Below are 9,722 nucleotides of genomic sequence, written 5' to 3'. Positions count from 1 at the left end.
ATTGGGTATTTACTCAAAACAAATACACTATTTCAAAAAGATATATGCACCCCTATGCTTATTGCAGGATTATTTATTATTACCAAGATATCGAAGCAACCTAAGTATTGGGATGAATGAATGGATGAATGGATAGATGAATGGATAAAGATTCATGGATAAAGAAGTGGTACACACAGACACACACGATCAGTCATAAAAAAGAATAAGATCTTGCCATTTGCGGTAATATGGATGGAGCTAGAGAGTCTAATGCTAAGCAAAATAAGTTAGAGAAAGCAACACCATATGATTTCCTTCATATGTGGGATTTAAAGAAACAAGACAAACAAAAAGACAAAAAACACCCCCCAGACTTTTAAATATAGGGAACAAATATTGTTTGTGGTGGTTACCAGAGGAGAGGAGGGGTAGGAGGGGGGGTGAAATAGGTAAGGTGATTGTCCTTTTTTTTTTTTAAGTTTACTTATTTAAGCAATCTCTATACTCACTGCGGGGCTCAAACTCAAGACTCCAGGATGAAGCGCCACAGGCTCCTCCGAAAGACCCAGTCAGGTACCCTTTTAAGATTTTTTGTTTTTGTTTTTTTAAAGTAGGCTTCACATCCAGTGTGAACTCATGGCCCTGAGTTCAAGACTTGACCTGAGATCTAGAGCTGGATTCTTAATCAGCTGAGCCACCCAGGTGCCCCAAGATTTTATTTTTAAGTAATCTCTACACCCATCATGGGGCTTGAATTTAGAACCCTAAGTCCAAGAGTCGCATGCTCCACTGACTGAGCCAGCCGGACACCCAAGAGTACATTTCTCTTGATGACACTGAGAAATATGTAGAATTGTTGAATCATTAATTATACACCTGAAACTAATATCACAGCGTATGTTAATTATACTTAAATTTAAAATGCAAAAAAAATTTTTTTTTCAAAAGAGACAGAGGGAAGCCTGGGTTGTTCAGTTGGTTAAGGGTCTGCCTTCAGCTCAGGTCATGATCCCAGAGTCCTGCGATCGAGTTCCTGCGACAGGGTCTTTGCTCACTGGGAAGCTTGCTTCTCCCTCTCCCTCTGCTGCTTCTCTCTCTGTCAAAAAAAAAAAAAAAAAAGACAAGAAAACCAGTTTCATGAGAAGGATATTTGTTCTCCAGGTCCTTATCTTTCACAATATCTGCAAGCCTTTTGAAACAAAGGAGTTTTGGTGATTGGTTAGAAAAAAAAAATAAGAAAAAGTTTATAAATGGCAAACCAGTTCTTTGTGGGCATCAACATCACTAGGGTCTGGGGCTGGAAAGCCAAGATTAACTACTAAACTTATTTCTTTATAATAAAAATTCACAGTCTGCATCTTAGGACCAGAAGGAACTGCTGGAGGAGACCCAGTCTTTTCTCATTCTCCTTATAGGGCTCTTTTCAGGGAATACTTAAAGAGCTCAGTTACTCGAGAAGGAAAAATCCTTTCTTAGTCATAGTACTTACTAAAGAAAAAAAACAAAATCTTTTAAAAGTCTTATTTCATTTATGCTTGTCCTTAGAAATGGCAAGGACGCAATGATCTGTAGAATTCTCTAATTATTTCTACTTAACTGCTAAACTTCCCCTTTATATGGACCTATTGCTGCAGCTTTCAAGGGCAACAAGAAATACAGTCACCTGAGCAAACGGGATTTTACAGCAAGAGTTTCAGACCAAACAGGCTAAATCACTGACCTGAAAAAAAGACACAAAACTCCCAACTTTTCCTGGAAAAATTGGGAATGCATTGAAGAATGTGTCCCCATTTGGGAGGCAAAATGGAGATCCATTCCACTGCATTTTATATTCTTTGGTACCAGAGCTGGAGCTCGGTGGTTTTTGGTTGCATCATGAATGCCACTTGCCATGGCCTAGAACATCTGGGCTCAGAACACTTAGTGCAAATGTCATTTTCCTGGTCAGGATAGACCTCCACCCCCCACCCCCCATCCCCCATCATCCTTTCATGTCCACATTAGACTAGTTCTGCCCAAAATGCAAGGTAGTATTACATTCTGGGCAGGAAAACTTAATGTGGCCACAAATCTATTCTCTTCTCCTCCTTGCTGAATGGTGTCTTAATTTTGCTTTAGATTTGTAGGGAGATGAAAGCAGTGAGTACAAATTACCCAGAGGATGAAGGACTTCAGGAAACCAAAACTGCTTTCAGAGGAGGAAGGTGTAAACAGAACCCCTACAAGTAACTCTTCCTTCCTTCCTTCCTTCCTTCCTTCCTTCCTTTCTTTTTATTTCATCTTTCTCTTTCTTTCTTCCTTGGAAACTTGACACAGGAGGCGGGGCTTGAACGAGTGGTATGATCTATTCACTGAGTTGGCTAGGCAGCCCCTCAAACAGAACCCCTAATGACCAAGTTTCAGAGATCAGTTTAAAATACATAACTTTAATGATGCTTGGGTGGCTCAGTTGGTTAAGCAGCTGCCTTCTCCTCGGGTCATGATCCCAGGGTTCTAGGATTGAGTCCCACATCAGGCTTCTTGCCCAGCAGGGAGCCTGCTTCTTCCTCTGCCTGCCAACTCCCCCTGCCTGTGCTCGCGCTCTCTTTCTCTCTCTCTCTCTGACAAATAAACACATAAAAATCTTTAAAAATAAAGCAAACCAACACATATCTTTTAATTTCTTCATAGTTGATTGGGTAACATATAATACGTTTCAAATGAAAGAATTTCAAGTCACATGCCTAGGGTCTTCTCATTTGGCCAGTTTCACTCCTGTTCACCATGTATCACCAAAAATAGCTTCTGAAAATATTCATGTTACTAGATCCCTTTACTACTATCTTGGTTACATGTAAACAGGAACCTTCGTTTGAGTCATAATTAATCCCCAGATAATTAGCTCTTGTTAACGAACTTGTGACTAAAAGTTTCCTTTGTTAATAGCCTTAGATTCTACTAAAGTAGAGCTCACAGAAAGGGAGGAGGGGGGGAAATATCACCATTTGGCACATACTTCTTAGACCAGCTTAATCTGATTTTACTGTATATTTGAACGAGTTTAACTTGATTTTTACTCTGCTTTTTGATTGGTTAAGGGTAAGTAAAGAGACTTTACATGACTACTGTCTTAATTTGCTGGGCTGGAGAAGTTCCTTCATTTGTTACGTGGTTCCTTAAATAGTTTGTGTGAATTTAGCTCTTTTGACTTTCTCCATGAACATTCTCTCACCACTCGATAGTTAGTGGTGGCTGTTTTGGATCCAGCTAGTTTAAGAGGGAACAACTGAGAAGGAAGTTGGGCCAAATTTATTCTATGAGGTGAGATCAAAATAGGAGTTGATCATAAGCAAAAAGCCAAAACTAAATCAGGCACAAAGAAGATGTACAAGGTGGTTATGAAGTTTGCTTTAAATTAAATATGAATGTGCAGCAGGCTGTATCTCTTTCCAGGGTCAGCTCTGGGCCAGCTGGCAGCCTCTGTGGTCCCTCACAGGGTGGCACATCCACGGAAGACCGAGTCTAGCTGTCTCCCCTCTTGATTCAAGTCATCCAAGGATCCTTTTCTTGAAAGTCATGAAACTAACACAACGGACTGTCAGCGTCAGCAACAGCAGGCACTTGCTCTGTTTTGTTTTAAAATTTAAAAAGCTTTTATTATGCTGGAACAAATGCGTATCTGAGGTTGCTGAAAGACTCACTGCCAAGCCAGTTTTGCATACAGTCTAAACTGGGAAAGGAGCCTTCTTTGGGAGGATGGCCAAGGAGCTGGTCAGTTGTGGATGTAGCTTAAAAGGTCATTGGCTTACTCGCAAGAATGCTGGCAGCCTCAACATTTGCTACAAATTCCTCTCATTAGTCAATTGTTTTTGAATTTCTTTCCCACTGTTAAACCCAAGAATGTCTTTTGCCTGAGTGTACTATTCTCAGCTGATCTCTTTTCCCTGAGATGTTAGGAATGAGGCCTCGCAGCATCCTCTGTGAGTCACAGGTCAGGAGGCAGGAAGTCTTTCAAGTTCTTTGCATACAGCCTCTATCCTCCCTGTCTCAGAAGGGCATTGATAGCATTTCTGAGCCTTAGACCCAGAAGTATCAGAATTAGAAAGGATCTCAGAAAGCCTTCTGAGAGAGTAATGAACCATGCTGGTGCACCTGGTACTGAAAAGCTTGCTGGGACATAAAACTTCTAGTGCTGAAACGGGGACTCCTAAGCAAACTGGGATACGCGGTCACGCTGCACTGGTTTGTTGTTGTTGTTGTTGTTGTTGGTTCACACTTAACTGTTCTGCAGAGAAGAAACTGCGGCCCAGGCGTCTCGACTTGCCCAAGCTAACAGAATTAGTCAGTGGCAGATCTCGAATTAGAATCCAGATCCATGGGTGCTAGAATTCAGTTCCTTTTCTTGGCTGGTACTTCCTTATATTCAGTCACGCAGTGCATCGCGCACAATAGGTGCTTATGTTTTTGTTGTGGTTGTTTTCTGAGTTCAAGGGAAGTGATTTTTGCAGATACGGTAATTCTTAATTCACTCAAGTGATTCACCCCATGAATCACTTGTGAAACCAGGTCTCTGGTTTCTAGACTCTGAACAGAACAGAGTGAACAAAGGGGAGGAAAGCTCAGTGAGGAATAGAAGCGCTTGTGCAAAGATGAAGAGGCGCATGTGTGCGGGTGTTCTGAGCAATACTGCGGCGGGGAACAGAAAGGACATATAGAAATCAGTCAGCAACAGTGTGGAGTATAAACACCGAAGAGAAGGATGTATGCTTTCCTTGTCCTCAGAGAAGAGAGTATGGTAGAAAGAAAATCGTCATCATTCTCCTGATAAGGGAAGAAATGTAGCCATGGCCATACACACACACAGACCCATGTGGTAAAGACCACGTAATGAAAAAACTCCGTGACCTGACATTGATGGTTATATGTTTTCCAAGGACAAAAGAACTAAGTCCCAGCAGTGTTCTGCTGGGAGAGAGATCTACTCTGTTCTTCTTGCCAGGTTTCTCCTCCTGGATACTGAGTTTTTAATAAAGTAGCATAAATACTAGGGATCATTAGCTGTTATACCTAGAACTTTATGACTGCTTACCTAAGCTCTACAGTATCCCATTCAATGCAATAGTCTTTTCGCCTGCAAGAGGCACTGTTGTTATCTGGGTGCGGGAATGAGAGAAAGCATTTGGGATGTGATGTGTTGAGGATAAAGACTAAAGAAATGACTACTGGAAACAAAGGTCCGTCTTCACCAACTCATATTGTGGGGTAGAGCTTGGCACTTAATTTCTTTCATCTGGGATGGAGCCCAAGGAAGTGGGACATGGAAACGGAGCAGCATGAATAAAATGGAAGTGACTAAGGTGTTTTGACACTCATTAAGTTGGGTGTTACTCTCAAAATGGAAGCCAGGTGCCTACTTTTCTATTCCACCACACCTTTTCCTGCTAGTGACCAGGGACAGAGTTACCTGGCTCTTCTGACTAATACCTAAAACCACAGGTGAACAGAGACAGATCTGACCTACTTTGCAAATACGTGTCACAGTGTTAATCAGCAAACTTACTGCAGGCCGTGGTCATGTGGCCTCATAGCTATTCTGCTTAAGGCTGAAGGCCAGACTGGGAACCGACCTTAGCTACGGTGGCACTTGCAAGAAACAAGTGCTAGGGGTGCCTGGGTGGCTTAGTGGGTTAAAGCCTCTGCCTTTGGCTCAGGTCATGATCTCAGGGTCTTGCGATTGAGCCCCGCATCACGCTCTCTGCTCAGCGGGGAGCCTGCTTCCCTTCCTCTCTCTCTCTCTCTGCCTGCCTCTCTGACTACTTGTGATCTCTGTCTGTCAAATAAATAAATAAAATCTTAAAAAAAAAAAGAAACAAAGAAACAAGTGTTAGTTAAAAATGCAAATTATTGGGAACTTACTCCTGACACTCTGAGTCAGATTTTTTTTTCTTTTTAAATAAACTTTTAAATTTAGAATAGTAGATTTACAGAAAAGTTGTTAAGATAGGATAGAGCTGGGGTACCTGGGTGGCTCAGTGGGTTAAGCCTCTGCCTTCAGCTCAGGTCATGATCTCAGGGTCCTGGGATTGAGCCCTACATCGGACTCTCTGCTCAGCAGGGAGCCTGCTTCCTCCCTCTCTCTCATCCTGCCTCTCTGCCTACTTGTGATCTCTATCAAATAAATAAATAAAATCTTAAAAAAAAAAAGAAGAGCAAGACATTATATATATATATATATATATATATATATACTTTATTAACTAAAGTTCATACTTTATTTGAATTTCCTTAGTTTTTACCCAATACCCTTCTTCTGTTCTGAGATCCCATTCAGAATGTCACATTACATTTATTCATGTCTTCTTAGGTTCTTCTTGGTTGTTAGTGTTTCAGATTTTCCTTGCTTTGGATGACCTTGACAGTTTGGGAGTATATTGGCCAAGTGTTTTTTTTTTTTAAGATTTTATTTATTTATTTGACAGAGAGAGAGATCACAAGTAGGCAGAGAGGCAGGCAGAGAGAGGGGGAAGCAGGCTCCCCGCCGAGCAGAGAGCCCAACGTGGGACTCGATCCCAGGACCCTGAGATCATGACCTGAGCTGAAGGCAGAGGCTTAACCCTCTGAGCCACCCAGGTACCCCAGCTCTATCCTATCTTAACAGCTTTTCTGTAAATCTACTATTCTAAATTTAAAAGTTCATTTTGACAGAGAAGAACTTCCCATGTTTGTGAGATCCACATGAGTCACACGGGCTGCAGTTAAAAATTAGTCTCAGGGGGCGCCTGGGTGGCTCAGTGGGTTAAGCCGCTGCCTTCGGCTCAGGTCATGATCTCAGGGTCCTGGGATCGAGTCCTGCATCGGGCTCTCTGCTCAGCAGGGAGTCTGCTTCCTCCTCTCTCTCTCTCTCTCTGCCTGCCTCTCTGCCTACTTGTGATTTCTCTCTGTCAAATAAATAAATAAAATATTAAAAAAAAAATTAGTCTCAGGCCCCTCCTCTGATGATTCTGATGTAGTAGTCCTAGGGTGAGTCCCAAGATCTGGATTTTATAACTGTTTTCCAATGATTCTTATAATCAGACATGTAAACATGGCCTTGATATAATTTTAATGAAGACTTTGGGGTAAGGCTTAAATTAGATAGATAACTACAAACCATGGTATTGGAAGAATAATGTTTTACCCTTGGGGTTCCAAGTGTGTTCACATGCACTCTGATTTGATTCTCATTATCAAAATAAAAAGGAGGAAGAACATTTTGTAGATGAGAAGAGTGAAAACTCAGTAAGGTATCTTTCCTAAAATCACACAGTTGGGTATACCACCACACCATGGCCAATAGGCAGAAAAGCAACAGAGAATCTGATGTGTTTGGGGAATTGAAATAGTACTATTAAGTAAGATAACTAAAAAGACAGATATTAGTCTGCTGGTTTTTAAGCAATTCAGAATTATACTCTATCGTAATAAAACTGATCTACACAAAGCACTGTTCCCAGTACCCTTTCATCCCTTCAAAATAAACCAAATTCTCTTTATATATTGAGCAACTACTATATGCCAAGTGTAGCCTAGTCTCTTAAATTCTTTGTAAGACTCCATTTTCCTTTTTTCTTCAAATTTTAACTTAAATTCTAGTTAACATATATGTAATACTGGTTTCAGAATTTAATGATTCATCACTTATATATAGAACCCACTGCTTAACACAACAGGTACCCTACTTAATACCCATTACTCACTTAGCCAAACCCCTACCTCCCTCCCCTCCAGCAACCCTGTTTATTCTCTCTAGTTAAGAGTTTCTTATGTTTTATTTCCATCTCCCTATGTTCATCTGTTTTATTTCTTAAATTCCACATGAGTGAAGTCATGATATTTGTCTCTTATTTTGCTTAGCATAATACACTCTAGCTCCATCCACCTGACTGTTTTTAAACTTGAAGAATAGGGGCCCTGGGTGGCTCTGTGGGTTAAGCCTCTGCGTTCAGCTCAGGTCATGATCTCAGGGTCCTGGGAATCGAGTCCCCCATCAGGCTCTCTGCTCAGCGGGGAGCCTGCTTCCCCCTCTCCCCCTCTGCCTACCTCTCTGCCTACTTGCAAACTCTGTCAAATAAATAAAATCTTAAAAGACAAAATTCAGATATAAATCTGTATGAGTTTTCTAGCGCTACTGTAACAAAATATCACTATAATAGTTCCCCCTTATCTGTGGGGGATAAGTTCCAAGACTCCTAGTCAATGCCTAAGACCGTGGATACTACAGATACTATCCTTTTTCCTACACACATATATTATATATCTGTATTATATTTCCTATATACATATATTTATGATAAAGTTAACTTATAAATTAGGCACAGCAAGAGATTAACAATAATAGTAAACTAGAACAATCATAATGATATACCATAATAAAAATTATGCAGATGTGGTCTCTTTCAAAATATCTAATTGTACTGAACTTCATCTTCTTGTCATGACATGAGATGATAGAACGCCTATTTGATGGGATGAAGTGACATGGTCAATAACACAGGTGTTACGACACATCGTCAGGCTCCTGTCGATCTTATGATTAGGAAGATCATCTGCTGCTGGACCCTTGTTGATGTGCATAACTGAAACACTGGAAAGTGACACTACGGATAATAAGGAAAACAACAGAATCTTACTCTTCCACAGTTCTGAAGGCTAGAACCCAAAATCAAGGTGTTGGCAGGGCCATGCTTTTTCCAAATCCTCTAGGGGAGGATCCTTCCTTGCTTTTCAAGCTTCTAGTAAGGCCAGGCATTCCTTGGCCTCTATAACTCATAATGCCTGTCTCTGCCTCCATCTTCACAGGTCCATCTTTCCTCTGTGTCTTCACACAGCATTCTCCTCTCCTACAATGACACTAGTCAAATTGGATTAAGGGCCTCCCTAACTTAATATGATAATTATTAACTATCTTAATCACTTACATTTGCCATGAGCCTATTTCCAAATAAGGTCCCATTCTGAGGTACTAGGGGTTAGGACTTCAATATCTTTTTGGGAGATATGATTCAACCTATAACAGACTTGTGCCACACAATACACTCTTTCAAAGTGTACTATTTTGTGGGTTTTAATATATTCACAAGATTGTGGAGCTAGTATCACTAGTTCAGGACCATTTTCTTCATTCCAAAAGGATAACCCCATACCCATTAGCACTCCCCAACCTCAACCCTCCCCAACCCCTGGCAACCACTAATCTACTTTTTGTTTGTACAGATTTGCCTCTTCAGGGCACCTGGGTGGCTCAGTTGGTTAAGCATCTGCCTTGGGCTCAGGTCATGATCCCGGGGTCTTGGGATTAAGTCCCACATTGGGCTCCTTGCTTAGTGGGAAGCCTGCTTCTTCCTCTGCCTGCAGCTGCCCCTGCTTGTGCTGACAAATAAATAAAATCTTGAAAAAAAATTTGGTTATTCATAGGCATTTTGTGTAAATGGACATTTCATGTAAATGGAATCAGATAATAATAAGATTCAGCTACATTATAACATGTATCAGCACTTCATTCCTTTTTATGGCTGAATAATATTCAGTTGTATGACTATATATATAATTTTGTTTATACATTCATCAGTTGAATGGACACTTGTTCCCACTTTTGGGTATTATCAATAATTATGCTATAAATATTCACATACATTTTAAATGTAACTTAAAAAATTTTTTTTTCAAGATTTTATTTATTTGACAGAGATCACAAGTAGGCAGAGAGGCAGGCGGAGAGAGAG

This window comes from Neovison vison, chromosome 13 (assembly GCF_020171115.1).
Source record: "Neovison vison isolate M4711 chromosome 13, ASM_NN_V1, whole genome shotgun sequence".
Classification (NCBI taxonomy): domain Eukaryota; kingdom Metazoa; phylum Chordata; class Mammalia; order Carnivora; family Mustelidae; genus Neogale; species Neogale vison.
The sequence above is the reverse complement of the archived record's forward strand: the minus strand, read 5'-3'. Positions refer to the sequence as shown.